General features: G+C 47.1%; 1 long non-coding RNA gene and 1 pseudogene across 1 annotated transcript; both read left to right on the top strand.

Moving 5' to 3' along the window:
• Positions 1-4058: 4058 nt before the first annotated feature.
• On the top strand, positions 4059-5072 carry LOC127330074 (uncharacterized). Its single transcript, XR_007869112.2, has 3 exons — positions 4059-4200; positions 4430-4486; positions 4973-5072. It is a non-coding gene; the product is annotated as an uncharacterized lncRNA (long non-coding RNA).
• Positions 5073-6111: 1039 nt separating this feature from the next.
• LOC127328656 (primary amine oxidase 1-like) lies at positions 6112-16739 on the top strand (annotated as a pseudogene).
• Positions 16740-18518: the final 1779 nt, after the last annotated feature.

The following is an 18518-nucleotide window of genomic DNA, read 5'->3' on the forward strand; positions in this document are numbered from 1 at the left end:
ACAACTTTTGGGGCCATTCCCTAGGTCCGATGCTCGATTTACGACGAAACCCTAGTTCTGTTGACCGCGCCTGCCTACCCCTTTGATCGCGTCCCATCGGGGTTCCCCGGTGGGCGTATGCCTACGTTTGAGCTTGGTTAGGTCATAGGTACATGTGGAAACAAGTACCATCCCCTATGATCCCCAGGTGCTCTCAGGTACTCCGACGAGTCACGTCCCCCCAATACATGCATAAACTGCCTAAGTGTAGGAACCCCATGTCCGAGATGCCGGGCGCACCCGTAGGAGGGTAGCATTGGATATAGAACCATCTCAAATCACTTTTGTGCATGCCATGTGGACACACACAACTTTTGGGGCCATTCCCTAGGTCCGATGCTCGATTTCCGACGAAACCCTAGTTACGTTGACCGCGCCGTCTACCCCTTTGATCGCGTCCCATCGGGGTTCCCCGGTGGGCGTATGCCTACGTTTGAGCTTGGTTAGGTCATAGGTACATGTGGAAACAAGTACCATCCCCTATGATCCCAAGGTTCTCTCCGGTTCACCTCCGAGGGAGTTCCCCCTATACATGCAGAATCCGCCTAAGTGTAGGAACCCCATGTCCGAGAAGCCGGGCACACCGGAGGGGGTAGCATTGGATATAGAACCATCTCAAATCACTTTTGTGCATGCCATGTGGACACACACAACTTTTGGGGCCATTCCCTAGGTCCGATGCTCGATTTCGACGAAACCCTAGTTACGTTGACCGCGCCGTCTACCCCTTTGATCGCGTCCCATCGGGGTTCCCCGGTGGGCGTATGCCTACGTTTGTGCTTGGTTAGGTCATAGGTACATGTGGAAACAAGTACCATCCCCTATGATCCCAGGGTTCTCTCCGGTTCACCTCCGAGGGAGTTCCCCCTATACATGCAGACCCGCCTAAGTGTAGGAACCCCATGTCCGACAAGCGGGCACACCGGAGGGGGTAGCATTGGATATAGAACCATCTCAAATCACTTTTGTGCATGCCATGTGGACACACACAACTTTTGGGGCCATTCCCTAGGTCCGATGCTCGATTTACGACGAAACCCTAGTTCGTTGACCGCGCCGTCTACCCCTTTGATCGCATCCCATCGGGGTTCCCCGGTGGGCGTATGCCTACGTTTGAGCTTGGTTAGGTCATAGGTACATGTGGAAACAAGTACCATCCCCTATGATCCCAAGGTTCTCTCCGGTTCACCTCCGAGGGAGTTCCCCCTATACATGCAGACCCGCCTAAGTGTAGGAACCCCATGTCCGAGAAGCCGGGCACACCCGGAGGGGGTAGCATTGGATATAGAACCATCTCAAATCACTTTTGTGCATGCCATGTGGACACACACAACTTTTGGGGCCATTCCCTAGGTCCGATGCTCGATTTCGACGAAACCCTAGTTCCGTTGACCGCGCCGTCTACCCTTTGATCGCATCCCATCGGGGTTCCCCGGTGGGCGTATGCCTACGTTTGAGCTTGGTTAGGTCATAGGTACATGTGGAAACAAGTACCATCCCCTATGATCCCAAGGTTCTCTCCGGTTCACCTCCGAGGGAGTTCCCCCTATACATGCAGACCGCCTAAGTGTAGGAACCCCATGTCCGAGAAGCCGGGCACACCCGAGGGGGTAGCATTGGATATAGAACCATCTCAAATCACTTTTGTGCATGCCATGTGGACACACACAACTTTTGGGGCCATTCCCTAGGTCCGATGCTCGATTTCTGACGAAACCCTAGTTCTGTTGACCGCGCCGTCTACCCCTTTGACTGCGTCCCATCGGGGTTCCCCCGGTGGGCGTATGCCTACGTTTGAGCTTGGTTAGGTCATAGGTACATGTGGAAACAAGTACCATCCCCTATGATCTCAAGGTTCTCTCCGGTTCACCTCCGAGGGAGTTCCCCCTATACATGCAGACCCGCCTAAGTGTAGGAACCCCATGTCCGAGAAGCCGGGCACACCCGGAGGGGGTAGCATTGGATATAGAACCATCTCAAATCACTTTTGTGCATGCCATGTGGACACACACAACTTTTGGGGCCATTCCCTAGGTCCGATGCTCGATTTCTGACGAAACCCTAGTTCTGTTAACCGCGCCGTCTACCCCTTTGACTGCATCCCATCGGGGGTCCCCCGGTGGGCGTATGCCTACGTTTGAGCTTGCTTAGGTCATAGGTACATGTGGAAACAAGTATCATCCCATATGATCCCAAGGTTCTCTACGGTTCACCTCCGAGGGAGTTCCCCCCTATACATGCAGAATCTCTCCTGCCCTTTTTTTCCCGCCCACCCTTTTCCCGCTGCTTCTCTCCCGCCCTTTTTTCCCGCCCACCCTTTCCCGCTCCTTCTCTCCCGCCCTTTTTTCCCGCCCACCCTTTCCCGCTGCTTCTCTCCCGCCCTTTTTTCCCGCCCACCCTTTCCCGCCCATTCTCTCCCGCCATGTTTTCCCGCCGTTTCAGCCCCTCGTCGGCCTATATATAGCCATGGCTTCTCCACTAACAGCACCAGCAACATTTCTCCCTTCATCACTTCTCTCATCCAATAGAACCACAAAATCCTCTGAGCTGAGCTGCCGCTGAGATGGCTCCTCGTCGCCGTAGCAACACGGGCTTCATCGGCGTTCGCCTGCGGCCTGCGGGACATTTCGCGGCTGAAATCACCGCCGGTGGTACGCGTGTGTGGCTCGGCACCTTCTACACGAAGGAGGCTGCTGCCCGCGCATACGACGTTGCGGCTTGGAGGTTTGGCCGGCCGCGCCACGAAATGAACTTCCCGGAGGTCAGGTCTCTGACGGAAGCTCAGAGTCTCTCTACTGAGCCACTACTTCGCTCACAGGGTGAAGCGCGGCGGTACAGGGCTGGCCAGCGGCGGATTGATACCACCGAGGCGGACGAGCAGTTCATGGCACAGTGGCGCAGAGACCATCCCGGAGACGTCGAGGCAACGCGCGCATTCTGGAAGGAGAAGCAGACGTACAGGAGAGAGAGGAGGGCGGGAAAGCGGCAGAGGAAGGCCGAGGTTGAAGCAGAGTACGCCAAAGGAGAGGCGTCGACATGGGGGGAGAATGATGAACGGTGGTTGTGGAACCTCACAACCACCGCTTCGCAGGACACCCCGAGGATGAAGATTTCGACTTCTCTGATTAATATGTGTGTGTCGAGTCCGTGTGTCTAGCGGGTCATGTGTCGACCCAGTGTTCTTTAAAAGCTTTGGTTTGTGTGTGGGTCTAGTTCTTTAAGTGTTTTGGTTCATGTGTGTGGGTGTAGTTTCTTTAAGTGTTTTGCTTCCTCTGTGTGGGTGTAGTTCTTTAACTGTTTCGGTTCGTGTGTGGGTCTAGTTCTGTAAGCGCTTTGGTATGTGTGTGAGTCTAGTTATTTAAATATTTTGTATCGTGTGTGGGTCTTAAGTATTTTGTATCGTGTGTGGGCCATTCACCCCCTCCGAGGTTCGATTTCTGGCGAAGGGGTTCTATACCGCCCTTATACATATATATAGGTTTCTCGCAAAGGGGTTCGCCAAAATAGCAGTGAGAAATAAATAAATAAAAAATGATATGGATTAATAATTATATGGGTAATAATTATCTCTTTGATAAAAAAAAAACAGGAAAAACCAAAAAATGTGCATAATTGGCTGTGCCGACGGCCGCCGTTGTGCCGTGGGTCACCGTCGGCACAGCACAAGGGGGACCCAGCAACGATTGTCGTGCCGACGGCCGCCGTTGCGCCGTGGGCTACCGTCGGCACAAAGCACGGCGCCGTGACAGGTTAACGGCTCGGCCCTCCTGTCAGATCGTGTACCGACGGTTCCAGATGTGCCGACGGTGACCTTCGGGCTCCACCTAGCTGTGCCGACGGCCGCGGTTGCGCCGAGGGTGGCCGTCGGTGTACCGTGCGTTGTGCCGACGGCCGTGCTGTGCCGACGGTCAGCTCCGTCGCCGGTCGACGAGGGCCGCTGTGCCGACGGCCCCGACATTTGGCCGTCGGCACATGGGCTGGCCGTCGGCACATGGAGTTTCTCCCGTAGTGTAAGTTCATTTGCTTGCAAAAACCTTGCAATGGTCAAGATAAAATGTCCCAAGGAGGATGAAAGAGTTCAAGTGTTAGCACAGTTCTTTGTGGCTAATGGCATAGCCATGGAGAAGATATCTTTTGATCACCGTCCGACTCGCCAAACTCGTGAGTCATGTATTCTTACTGTATCTTGCCAAAGTCTTTTCATTATTACTATTTTGGTTAAATCATACTAAAGCCACAAAATTTTATTATATTTGCAAGGTTGGTCTTACATTATTACTATTATGGTTAAATGATAATGCTTCTGTTGAAACTTGGAGTTTTTTTTTTTTGGAAGCTTGACCTGAATTTATACAATGCAAACTTATTCTCTTCCTCACACTTCCACCAGGCAAATCCTTGGCCTAAGACGGGGACAGGATGCCTTGTAGGAACTGCAGTTTGGGCGGTAAGATCTTACATCTGATTACGTGGCTATCCATTTACTGTAACCCGTAAGGTTTATAAGTCTTATTTGATAAGGGAAATCATCACTTTGTACTTAACTTGGATTTGAGGGACAAGAAACTACCTACATCTCAAAATATTTGGCATCTTTGTTTGTGCATGTTCTCTAAAGTTGTACTTTCACTTTGTTTACTAATACCTCTATGAAAGGTATGGAAATTTAGTTTTATAATGATGTTTACTATGAAAAAACTAACGATACCATCTAAAATTCTAAATATATCCAAACTGACAACAAAAAAGAAAATATTGGTAAAATATAACTGAATTTTACTGTATAAGGTGAAAAATGCAGGTATTTTGAAACAGGAAAGTAAAATCTTCCTGCAGCACATTACTTTTATAGGGCTTCTGATCTTTTTTTATTACCATGGCATTTGGAACAGTGGAAGGCTATCTTAATATTATTAAAATGTTTTCCATGCAGATGATTACTCTTATATTCTCTCACGCGGCACAGACCATGGCTGCAGATCTTGAAAGTGCTTAGGGTGCTTCGTTTGTGTAGCTCTGGAGTCTAAACTATGTGTGGCTATATGAAACCCTTAAAGTCAAGATTGTTTTTCTCTAGTGTGATGAGTTAACATTATTATATATAACCAAGTTTGGTTTCTTCCTTAGACATGTTCTATTAAATGATGTTAGAATATATGGATTGAACTCTTCGTTCGTAACAGAACCGCCGCATCCTCCTAAACCTAGCGCTGCCTTCACATCCGCCTCCTTCGTAGATCGGTTTCCCCTCTACCGGCTCGCCTCACTGCCGTTGGGCGGGATGGGAAACCTGATCTATTTGTGGATTTATTAATAAAATTACTTCCTCTGTTTAAACACCTATTTTCAGAGGCAGTAGTATTTTCCATAGATTTGGTAGTCATCTCTTTTTGGCATCCGTCTCAATGGACCCTCATCTGAGTTACTCCCATGTTGGCAGCATAATTCCTTCCTGGTCATTGTCTCTTGACCAAACAACAATGTTGTTGAATTGGGGCAAGTTTAAAACGGACGAAAAAAGAAGAGAAATTTTACTTCTTTTATTAGTAGGTAAAGATAGTGCCCCATCTCTAATTTCTACTTTTAATATTTTCCGACGGCGTCTTCCTCGTTCTCAAATTCTGTCCTTTCATTTGGGTCCTGGTCGAAGTAGGATGGTAACACAATAGTGACGCACAACTTGGTATGACGTTACCTAATTTTTCGTAAGTTATTGCAGCTTTGAAGTTGTTAAACATTTCTTACGTACGCAGAAAAAATTCCATGCAAATAAGAAAAAGAAAACAATTGATTTGCGATCATAGGCAATCCCAATTTTGCATTGGGTATTGGTGAGTACTCATAGCCCAGAAGGCCAGAACCGGTGACAATATTCAACAATGTTCCGCCTTGTATTGTTCGACAAGAGTTCCGGGACGGAGTTCCTGTCGAACTCGGTCGCATCACGGACCTGGCCCATAAAATGATAACCACCATCTTACCCTTCGCCCTGTTACCAGGGAATTCAACCCCCAATCTCGAGGTAAAAAAAAGCGAATTCAGGCGCACGACGGCGCACGAGTCCTGCCGAACATGGCGTCGCCGTCGACCACTGCCCTGGCGTCTTGCCGGCAAGAAAAGCGTGCACGAATCGCCGACCTACTAGGCGAGCACTCCGGGTCGACCGCCGCCCACTCCAACTGGTACGTCGAGTTCATGTTCCCCTCCCCTCGATCTGTGTCGAGAAGATGTTTCTCATCTCACCTGCTATATATTCGGCTTGCAGGAGGGACTGGGCGAACCTGATTGCCGGGCCGGCGAGCCTCATCGCCGAGCGCGTCCTGGCGATCGACATCGCCGACTACCTCCGCTTCCGCGCGGTATGCGGTTCGTGGCGGCGATCCACCGCGTCGCCGCACGCGCACGGTGGCCTGGACCGCCGGTTCCACCCGCGTCGGTGGATCATGCTCCCTCGAACCTTGGGTGCCCTTCGGAAGCGCCGCGAATTCATGAACATCTCAACCGGGGAGCGCATCCTGGTGGACCTCCCCGAGCTCCGCTACCAGTACGTTTTCGGTTCCACCTCCGGCGGTCTCCTCGTGCTGTGTGACAAGCGCACCTACGACGTCCGCCTCCTCAACCCTCTCACCCGGCAGCTTACAAGCCTCCCCAACGCGACCACGCTGACGGGCAGCCACGACCGACCACTTAGCGGGTATTCAATCAAGTTTCGTCGAGTGTATAGCGCCGGTCTCGCCGACGACTCCACCGTAACCCTCCACTTCGACCAGTATTGGCTAGTCACTGCCAAGCCTGGCGACAAGTATTGGACGCGGCTGATCGTCCACTACCCCATCAACACGGGGGTCGTTGCATCCTTGTCGTTCGCCGGCCGCTTCTACTGCGTCACCGAGACCGCGGTCATGGTGGTGGACACCAGCGCAGACACGCCGCAGCTGGTGGCGGCGGCTGAGCTAGGCGATCGTGCTGTAATAAAGCTGTACGATCGGACCACGAGGCTAGTGGACAACGACGGGGAGCTGATGCTAGTCCACCGAATCCCGTATGACAATCTCAACACTCTCCGGGAAGGCTACCAGGTGCACAGTGTGGTACCGGGCGTCCAAGACCGCGTGGCGTAGCAGGCCCGATCTTCGATCTGGGTCGCGTGGGTCTCGGATGGTGCGTTCACCGATTCCTCCTTCGTTTTCGCTGGCTAGCAGATGGCGGCGAGGGGGCATGTTCGTCTGTTTCGCAGTTTGAAGGTGGTGGTCCTAGGGTTTCTCTTGCGCTAAGATGGAGAGCTTCCAGAGGTCTGCCCTTCTTGATCTGGCCGGAGTGTTGAGTTCCGGAAGGCGCCCGGCGAATGTAACAGTGCATCTTTTGCCTGGAGTTTGCTGGATCGGGTAGTATTCGGTTGTGCGCACCCATGTTTTTATTCCAGCCGTTTGGTTCTGGAGGGAGCGACGCGAAGCTCTGTTCTGTGTTGATATCAAGTGACATTTTGGTCCATGGTGAAGTCAGAAGAAGAGAATATCATGAAGGCCGGATCAGAGGTCTAGCTAATGGAGATTTAAGTCTCCGCGCTGTTGAGGGACTTGCTTGGTGTTCTGGGCTTCGCAGCAATGGTATGAAAGTGGGGACGGCAACACATGTGAAGTTCAGAGTCCATTATCTGTTGTCTATGTTGTCCCGGTATGGATGTCTAAGTTGAAAATAATCAATAGCGAGAAATCCAATGCGAGCTTTCTCCTTAGACCTTTGTACAGGCGGTATAGAGGTACCCCTTTGTGACACTTGGTTAAAACATATGCATTGTGATGATCCGGTAGTCCAAACTAATTAGGACAAGGTGCGGGCACTATTAGTATACTATACATAAGGCTTGCAACTTGTAAGATATAATTTACATGATACATATGCTTTATTAATACCGTTGACAAAATTGTTTCATGTTTTCAAAATCAAAGCTCTAGCACAAATATAGCAATCGATGCTTTTCCTCTATGGAGGACCATTCTTTTACTTTCATTGTTGAGCCAGTTCACCTATTTCTCTCCACCTCAAGAAGCAAACACTTGTGTGAACTGTGCATTGATTCCTACATACTTGCTTATTGCACTTATTATATTACTCTATGTTGACAATATCCATGAGATATACATGTTACAAGTTGAAAGCAACCGCTGAAACTTAATCTTCCTTTGTGTTGCTTCAATGCTTTTACTATGAATTATTGCTTTATGGGTTAACTCTTATGCAAGACTTATTGATGCTTGTCTTGAAGTACTATTCATGAAAAGTCTTTGCTATATGATTCACTTGTTTACTCATGTCATATACATTGTTTTGATCGCTGCATTCACTACATATGCTTTACAAATAGTATGATCAAGGTTATGATGGCATGTCACTCCAGAAATTATCTTTGTTATCGTTTTACCTGCTCGGGACGAGCAGAACTAAGCTTGGGGATGCTGATACGTCTCCGACGTATCGATAATTTCTTATGTTCCATGCCACATTATTGATATTATCTACATGTTTTATGCACACTTTATGTCATATTCGTGCATTTTCTGGAACTAACCTATTAACAAGATGCCGAAGTGTCAGTTGCTGTTTTCTGCTGTTTTTGGTTTCAGAAATTCTAGTAACGAAATATTCTCGGAATCGGACGAAATCAACGCCCAGGTTCCTATTTTGCCCGGAAGCATCCAGAACACCCGAGAGCCGCCAGAGGGAAGCCCTGGGGGCCCCACACTACACCCTGGCGCGGCCAGAGGGGGGGCCGCGCCGCCCTATGGTGTGGTGGCCCCAGGCCCCCTCCGAGGCTGCCCTTCCGCCTATTTAAAGCCTCCGTCGCGAAAACTCTATCACGTTCAACGAAACCCACAGAAACCTTCCAGAGCCGCCGCCATCGCGAAGCCAAGATCTGGGGGACAGGAGTCTCTGTTCCGGCACGCCGCCAGGACGGGGAAGTGCCCCCGGAAGGCTCCTCCATCGACACCGCTGCCATCTCCACCGCCATCTTCATCAACGCTGCTGTCTCCCATGAGGAGGGAGTAGTTCTCCATCGAGACTCGGGGCTGTACCAGTAGCTATGTGGTTCATCTCTCTCCTATGTACTTCAATACAATAATCTCATGAGCTGCCTTACATGATTGAGATTCATATGATGATACTTGTAATCTAGATATCGTTATGCTAGTCAAGTGAATTTTACTTATGTGATCTCCGGAGACTCCTTGTCCCACGTGTGTAAAGGTGACAGTGTGTGCACCGTGTGGGTCTCTTAGGCTATATTTCACAGAATACTTATTCACTGTTATGAATGGCATAGTGAAGTGCTTATTTATATCTCTTTATGATTGCAATGTGTTTTGTATCACAATTTGTCTATGTGCTACTCTAGTGATGTTATTAAAGTAGTTTTATTCCTCCTACACGGTGTAATGGTGACAGTGTGTGCATCCGTGTTAGTACTTGGTTTATGCTATGATTGTGATCTCCTGTAGATTACAAAGTTAACTATTGCTATAATAGTATTGATGTGATCTATTCCTCCTACATAGTGTGAAGGTGACAGTGTGCATACTATGTTAGTACTTGGTTTAGTCGAATTGATCTTTCATACACTCTAAGGTTATTTAAATATGAACATTGAATATTGTGGAGCTTGTTAACTCCGGCATTGAGGGTTCGTGTAATCCTACGCAATGTGTTCATCATCCAACAAGAGTGTAGAGTATGCATTTATCTATTCTGTTATGTGATGAATGTTGAGAGTGTCCACTAGTGAAAGTCTGATCCCTAGGCCTTGTTCCTAAATACTGCTATCGCTGCTTGTTTACTGTTTTACTGCGTTACTACTGCTGCGTTACTACTGCTTGTTTAGTGTCCTAGGCAAAGCACTTTTCTGGTGCCGTTGCTACTGCTTATTCATACCACCTGTATTTCACTATCTCTTCGCCGAACTAGTGCACCTATTAGGTGTGTTGGGGACACAAGAGACTTCTTGCTTTGTGATTGCAGGGTTGATTGAGAGGGATACCTTTGACCTCTTCCTCCCTGAGTTCGATAAACCTTGGGTGATCCACTTAAGGGAAACTTGCTGCTGTTTTACAAACCTCTGCTCTTGGAGGCCCAACACTGTCTACAGGAAAAGGAGGGGGCGTAGACATCATTAGCCATTATTATTAATCGTGCTAAAGAAGAAGGGGACGTTGGGAGTCTCCTTTCTGACTTAGTTGACGGAGGTTTATCGATTCTACAATACGCTGATGACACCATTCTGTTCATGGAGCATGACGTGTTAAAAGCGCAAAATATGAAATTAATTCTTTGTGTTTTTGAACAACTATCAGGCCTAAAAATAAATTTTCACAAGAGCGAACTCTTTTGTTTCGGTAAAGCTAAGGAAATGGAGCAACTATATATGCAAATTATGGGTTGCCAAGCTGGCGCATTACCGATTAAATATCTTGGTATACCTGTTCACTATAGAACTCTGCGAAATGCTGAATGGAATCCGTTGGAAAATAGATTCACTGCTAAATTAGGGTGCTGGCGAAGTAAGTTATTATCTTATGGTGATAGACTTGTTCTTATTAATTCAGTTTTAACAAGTTTACCGATGTTCATGTTATCGTTTTTAGAGATTCCAAAAGGGGTCCGAAAGAGACTTGACTTCTTTCGGTCTAATTTCTTTTGGCAATCAGATGAAAATTGAAAGAAATATCGTCTATCAAAGTGGAATATGATTTGTCGTCCTAAGGATCAAGGGGGTTTAGGAATTGAGGTACTTGAGCTAAAAAATAAGTGTTTACTTAGCAAATGGCTGTTTAAATTACTTACCGAAGATGGTGTATGGCAACAATTGTTACATAATAAATATCTTCGGAATAAGACTTTAGCTCAGGTAGAAGCTAAACCTACAGATTCGCAATTCTGGAAGGGTTTAATGAGGGTTAAGCAAGATTTCTTTTCGCGAGGTGTTTTTAAGGTCGGAAATGGATTAGCGACAAGGTTTTGGGAGGATACGTGGCTTGGGGATGTGCCTCTTGCCCAACAATATCCCTCCCTTTATAACATTGTTCAACATAAAAATGTAATGGTATCGACGGTTCTTAATCAAACCCCCATTAATGTATGTTTTAGGCGGGGTCTAAATGATCACAAATGGATTGAATGGCTGGATTTGTGCCAAAAATTAATCACTGTGACTCTAACACCGGAACCGGATAAATTTATATGGAACCTGAATGAATCAGGACTTTTTACGGTTAAATCTATGTATCTAGACTTGATGAATGGGCATACTAGATTTCTTCGTAAATATTTGTGGAAGATGAAAATCCCGTTAAAAATCAAAATTTTTATGTGGTTCCTTCATAATAAAGTCTTATTAACAAAGGACAATTTGGCAAAGCGAAATTGGAGTGGCTGTCTAAAATGTTGTTTCTGTGACTCGAACGAGACCGTTGATCATTTGTTTCTCAATTGTCCGTTTGCAAAGATTGTTTGGCGTATGGTGTATTTTGCTTTTAATATACCCGCGCCAACTAGTATTAATAATATGTTTGGTAACTGGTTAAATAGTTAGCAAATGTGATAAGGCTCGCATACGTATTGGTATTGCAGCTTTATGTTGGTCCATTTGGACAAGTCGAAATGACATGGTCTTTAATAAACAAAAATCTACTAATTTCTTGCAGGTTATTCGGCGAGCTGCGCACTGGATTCACTTATGGGCGTTCCTTCTCCCGGAGGAGCAGCGGGAGCACATGGCTTCTGGATGCAACCGGCTGTTGATGGTTGCTCAGGACTGCTTTTTCCGGGCTACTGGATGGCGACACATTAACAGATTATCAAATGGATAGTTTCTTTATGTGTCTCATTTTCTTATGGTTGATCCATGTATCGACGTTGGCCGATCCATGATTGTAATCGTTTAAATTACCGCATACTTTGAACTTGATTTAATAAAGAAAGCTGTGTGCATCAATTGATGCAGAGGCTGGGGCTATGCTCCCATTTCGAAAAAAACACAACCAACCCCATGTTACCGACCCTTGCACTAAGGTGTCGATAAGTGTTGTGCATCACCACTCGTGGGTTTATTAAGCGCCATCAATTTGTACTCTGAAGGATTCACTTCGGCATTATACAATTGCTCGGTGTTTCATCACTGACAGGAGCTTAACAAGCAATCGCCGATCAGCACTGTTTCGCCATGCGTTGTCCGGCCTGGTCATCGCCGTCCCAAGGGCTTGTTAGTGGTGTGACAAATCGCTGGCAGGCAACTAATAGATGTTGGTCATTGATAATCTTTGCGTCAGGTACTTGGATAGTCACCGCTGAACATGCATGGTCAGTAGTAACTTTCCTGTGTATGTTGTTGGATAAGCAAAAGACAGGACATTCTTTGCACATAAAGGGTATGGCCAACGCCTATCCTCAACTCGCTTCCGCGCAAGCCACTAGGCTTGGATGTCAGACCTGAACCTGCAACTCGCTTCCGTACAGACCAAGTAGTCTCTTGCACGGGAGGCCGCATCCTCGGCAGAGAAATGTAGAAGAAAGAGGGGAAGGGGAGCAAAGAGAGAGAAAACAAAAAAGAACGGAGAGTGATGAGTTGTGTACCTCCAACATACAGATGCTACTAGATGGGAATGAAAGGTATCTCTGTACAAAGAGGTAATGGGCCCCAATGAGGCAGTGGCATGCATTGGGCAATTTTTCTTCATCATATTTCATCATATTTCATCATTTTTTAGCTTTGTGTTTATTTGTGGGGTGTGGCAATGGCATATAGCTGCCCTCATAATTCATGCCATAAGAAATTTCCATCCAACTGCAAAGTGTGTTTCTACTTCCCTAGTTGTGGTCGGTGAAGCCCCACGGAGAGATTAGCACAACATGTGAGCGAGAAAGTTGAGAAGATGTGCGCTCTTAGGGTCTATGCAGTCCCAACCAAAGGCACACTTGATCGAATTGAGGGCCTCTTTGCAATGCAAGACATTTAAAATATAGAAATATACAAACGTGACTCCTTAAATGTATCACCTGAATTTTGCTTGTGATTGTAATACAAGGAAACATAATCCACATCTTGGTAGAAACTCGACTTTTCATGAGTTAACACTTGCTAGGAATCTCATGTAAGGTCATAGAAACTTTGATGAGCTAGTTACATTAACCAACAGCACTTATGTAGAAAAAATGAAATAGAATAAATATAGATTCATATGAATATCGTTCAATCCAATTGGACCATTACTGAACAAATTGAAAGAAGCATTTTCTTGATTGAATTATGACCCTCGGTGGCAATGTCGACACATTGACAGAAACTCGACTTTTCTTGAAATTAGATAATCTACATCTTGGTAGAAACTCGAATTTTCTTGATGAAAATGTTTAGGTGTAGAAAGGAAAATAACAACATTGACACATTGCAATCTAATTTCAAGATGAAAATGTTTTGTACCTCAAAATGAGCCGATTCATAATCCGTTTGACAATTGGATATAAATCGGCGATTATTTAAAATCTAGATCTCACTTGTGTGTGTTTCTACGAATTTATTGCATGCCTTTCTATTGCCAGTAACATCTTTTGTAATAAGTTACCACATGTTAGTTTTAGCATGTTAGAGCATGTACAATAGTAGAGAAGACATGTCTTCTCTTAGTAGTCCACGCATCTAGAGAAGACGGTAAATATTAGGGGTATAATGCATTATTTTTCATTGTCATCTCTTACAATAATTGAAAATTAATTGTTTTAAGTAGAAAATTGTGTAGCTAAGAGAAAACAAGTCGTACAATGGAGAAAATAGTCATCTCTTATGAAATAAGAGGTCATCCCTTAGTTAAAGGAAGAAAACCTTCTCTTTCTTCTTTCTCTCTTCCAATTAAGCAAAAATCCTACATGCCAGACATGAGAGAAGCCTAACGTCACAGTAAACATCAAACAGAGGCCGAGCTACACGTAGCCCTTTATTTTCAAACACTTAGAATACGTATTTCAAAATTTTGAAAAATCCAAATCAAAATTTTAGAGATAATCAATGATGTATACTACAATGGTGTAAAATCTCAATACAAAACTACTTTACATTCTAGGCTGGAAAAATAACAAATTCTGACGAATTTTATAGTGAATAGTACACATTTCAAGACTACTAACTTTGTACGATTTTGTCAATTTCGTGTAGCCTATAACACAAATTAGTTTGCATTGAGATTTTGCACCATTTGTGGCATGCATCACTGGCTATCTCTAGAATTTTATTTCAGATTTTTTGAAAACTTCAAAATACGAATTTAAGTTTTTAAAAATAAAGAGCTACGTGTAGCTTGGCCTCCAAAAAGCCTGGGAGTGTAAACGGATAGGATAATTTCCGTGCCGAAACCTGTCCTGAATCCATTTTAAGGTGTTCATATCCGATTTTAAAGAATCCGGAGGATAAGGATATTCGATTCTGAAGTGGTGCTCCGAATACGGTATAGGATATGGTATAGCAAATAGCATGCCGATATGAATTATCCGAAATTTAATTAAGATAATTCGAAGATTTTAAACCGGATAATCCGATTTTGAGTCAAGAGCGAAGGCCAATCTGACAAGGTTAGTAGCTATTGAGTTACATAATTTATTTGGCGAGTATATGGCGAGTATGTTTAGCTCTAAATTCTATCAATGCTTGAGTTTTAGCATAAATTGTGTCTCTTTTTTCTTAACTACGTAAGATTAAAAGTTCAAATCCCTCTCAAGGTTTGTAAAAATTATATCTATCAACCGATGAGCATACATCCTAATATTTTTTTGTTTCCGGTCCGAATCCGCCCTGTTTCCGATTTGAATTTGCAGTTTGGTATATCCGCATTCAAATTAGAAACCGGTTAATATCCGCTCCGTTTCGAATCTAAGAAAAATATGTAATAAAGTATATGGTATGAGCGAAATCCATCTGATCCGATTCATTTACACCCCCGAAAACGCCACACTCGTAACGCCACCCCATTGTATATGGCTAGTTTTAACATATAAGTCTGCCGCAGGAGCCCCACCGCGGACTCTACTATAGTATTTAAACTTTCTGTAAGATGAGCACCTTGGCGGTAAGTGACCTGCTCAGCCGACTAGCTCACATACATTTTGCAAATACCACAGGTGGGCCAACTGGGAGTTTCACGTGGGCTTTGACATGCGCGCCGGCACGGTCATCTCACTGGCTTCCATCTACGACGCCGAGGCCGGCGCACGGCGGAGGGTTCTCTACCGCGGGTTCGTGTCGGAGGTCTTCGTGCCGTACATGGACCCGGCGGAAGAGTGGTACTACCGCACGTTCCTGGACGCCGGCGAGTACGGCCTGGGGCTCTGGGCATTCCCGCTCCAGCCCGGTGCCGACTGCCCTGCCAACGCCGCGTACCTCGACGGCTACTACGCCGGCCAGGACGGCAAGCCCGTGGAGAACAAGAACATGATCTGCGTATTCCAGCGGTACGCCGGCGACGTCGCGTGGCGCCACACCGAGGCCGGCTTCCCCGACCGACTGGTAACCACATCAGCCCGATTGTCCATTTCCGCTCTACGCGCATGATATATGGTCTGATGTGCTTGGATCGGCTGATCGCCTGATGTGAGCTTGGTTGTGAGGATGGTGGTGTCGTGCGGGAACTATGACTATATATTGGATTGGGAGTTCAAGACGAGCGGCTCCATCAAATTCGTGGTATGCATGCCTCGCTTTATGCTTCGAAGCAAATCATAAATAAAAGAGAAGAACTAGTTTCGCGGTGTGTAGTGTAGTGTTTGATACGTTGCCATTGCAGGTATCTCTGACAGGTCTCCTAGAGGTGAAGGGGACGGACTACACGCACGTCGATCAGATCAGGCAGGACGCGCACGGCACGCTAGTGGCGGAGAACACCCTCGCCGTCTACCACGACCACTACGTCACCTACCATCTCGACCTCGACGTCGACGGCACCAACAACTCTTTCGTCAAGAACATCATCACCACCAGGCACAACACCGCCGGCACGCCACGGAAAAGTTACTGGACGGTGCCCCGGGAGGTGGCCGAGACAGAGGCGGATGCGCAGGTGGACGTGAACGCGGCGCCCGCGGACCTGCTGATCGTGAACCCGAACAAGAGGACGAGGATGGGCAACGAGGTCGGCTACCGTGTCGTCCCAGGCGGCGCGACGGCAGCGTCGATGCTGGACGACGACGACTACCCGCAGCGGCGAGCGAGCTATAGCAAGAAGCAGCTGTGGGTGACGCCGTACAACAGGGACGAGAAGTGGGCGCCCGGGCTGTACGCTGACCAGAGCACCGGCGACGACGGCCTGGCCGCCTGGAGCGGGAGGGACAGGGGGATACAGATTACAGAACGAGGACATCGTGCTGTGGTACACGGTGGGCATCCACCACATACCGTACCAGGATGATTTCCCGGTGATGCCGACGGTGAGCGGCGGGTTCGAGCTCCGGCCGGCAAACTTCTTCGAGCGGAACCCGTTGCTCAAAACAAGACCCCCCATGCGTCACCAGCTGCTTTTCCCTAACTGCTCATGCGCCGGTGATTCCAGCTGATGCACGCGCGGGAACCGTGCGAACCCAGATTAATTGGCACCGAGCGAACAACAAACTGATTTCCCCAAGCCGTGGATGTGGCAATCTGAAGTCTGATTTATGTTACCCGCCAATTTTTTTTTTGATTTACGCTCTCATTGGAGCGAGTCCACGCAATATAATAGCATCTCTGACGGGCCGGCACACCTGTCCCCTCTATTTTGGGAGGGGCTGCCCATACCGACAATCCCTATAAGAAAATTCCCAAAATATTTTGAACAAACAAGATTAAACAAACTTTGAAATTTCATTCAAATTTAGATTTATTTACAAAAGTTTGAATGAAATTTAAACTAAACTAAATTAAACCCTACTCTACTGCCGTCGGTCGGGGCGCGGCAGGCATGCCTCATCATTGTTATTTCCCTTGGCCGCCGCATGTTTCGGCACCCGCCTCTCCACCCTTCATGCATCTAGCAATGCAACATCGCTGGAGCTTCCCGGCAGCGCTGGGCCTTCTCCGCGTGGGAACCAACGGGTTTGTGAAAGAAGGCGACCCACCGCCAAGCATCCTATGTGTCGCATGAAAGATGGAGCCTCCGGCGGAGTCGCTGCTATGCCGATCCCACACCTGAAATCCAACGTGGTATGGGGTGCCGGCTCGCCTGTTCGGCGCATTGTGCATAGGGGGTGGCATGGGGTTGTCGACGCTTCTATTGGGCTCCAAAACCAGCCGACATCGGACCCTAATAGGGGTCTAAGCGAGACAATGAGAGACATAATGCATTGTGTTGATTTTGAGTCTGTTAAAACAAGGGAGCCCTCGTGTGGTGCTAGATAATTGCAAATGCGGAGGTCATGGTTTCCACTCGACATTGTTCCCTGCATCACTTCCTCAAACAATATGTATACAACAATGTTCTCGGCATCGTCACGCCCGGGAACTAAGGCGCACCTCTCCACTCTGCTAGTTATGTGTTGCATCAGCCAAGCAATATAGCGATGCCAGGCTGACAGCAGGGCTTGGGTGCCAATCGTCAATGAGGAATCATAGATGATCTCGCCAGTAATTGTGTCGCGACCTCGGGCGCCGAGGAAGCTCAAGTACAAGTCTAAATAAAACCGCATGACTCCATGTACCGCCTATTTTTTAGACAACTGAAAAGATTTTCATATCTAGTGTCATTGAAGGGCGCATCTTCGATCCAGACATCCATAAATTTAGTCAGTTGAGGGTGCCCCGACACACTCCTGGGTGAAGTATCGGAGATTCGGAGTCCTTCCGGTGTTGACGGAATAGTTTCGAAATATCATCGTAATTATTCTAGGTCTTTAATATGAGTACCGTAAGTGTTCTGGAGTTATTGAAATGGTTTCAGGTTTTATTGAGATCATTCAAGTGAATATTTGTAACACAAAAGGAACCAGAAGAAGCACAACAGGACAATGCCGGTCTCCGTCATGTTTTCTGCAGATCTTTCGTCTCTTTTTCTACGAGACCGTGCACGTCTATATTTTTGGCAGGTACTTGGTGTGGGATCCGGAGTCGGCTGGGCTTCAGATCGGAGTTCCCCAGGGAGTTGCTTCCAAATCCCGTAACAAAATCATCAGGATCACCAGGCCCATCATCACCATATTAATCGGCCGAAACGTGCGACGAAAACACACCAGTCCAAACCCCGCGCCGTCCCGCGCGAGGAAAACACGTGAAAAGCCTCTTGCAGAACATGGCGGCGGCGCCTAACAGCGCGGTCGTAGAATCGCGCTCCCGCCGTGCAAAGCGCGCACGCGCTGAGGTCACCAATCCGCCGGATGCGCTATCCGGCATGGCCGCCGCCCATACCAGCAACTGGTGCGTGCGTATGGTTTCCTGTTATAATCTCGATCCATCATCAGTTCATCATCCATGAAAA

Source organism: Lolium perenne, chromosome 2, assembly GCF_019359855.2.
Source record: "Lolium perenne isolate Kyuss_39 chromosome 2, Kyuss_2.0, whole genome shotgun sequence".
NCBI lineage: Eukaryota > Viridiplantae > Streptophyta > Magnoliopsida > Poales > Poaceae > Lolium > Lolium perenne.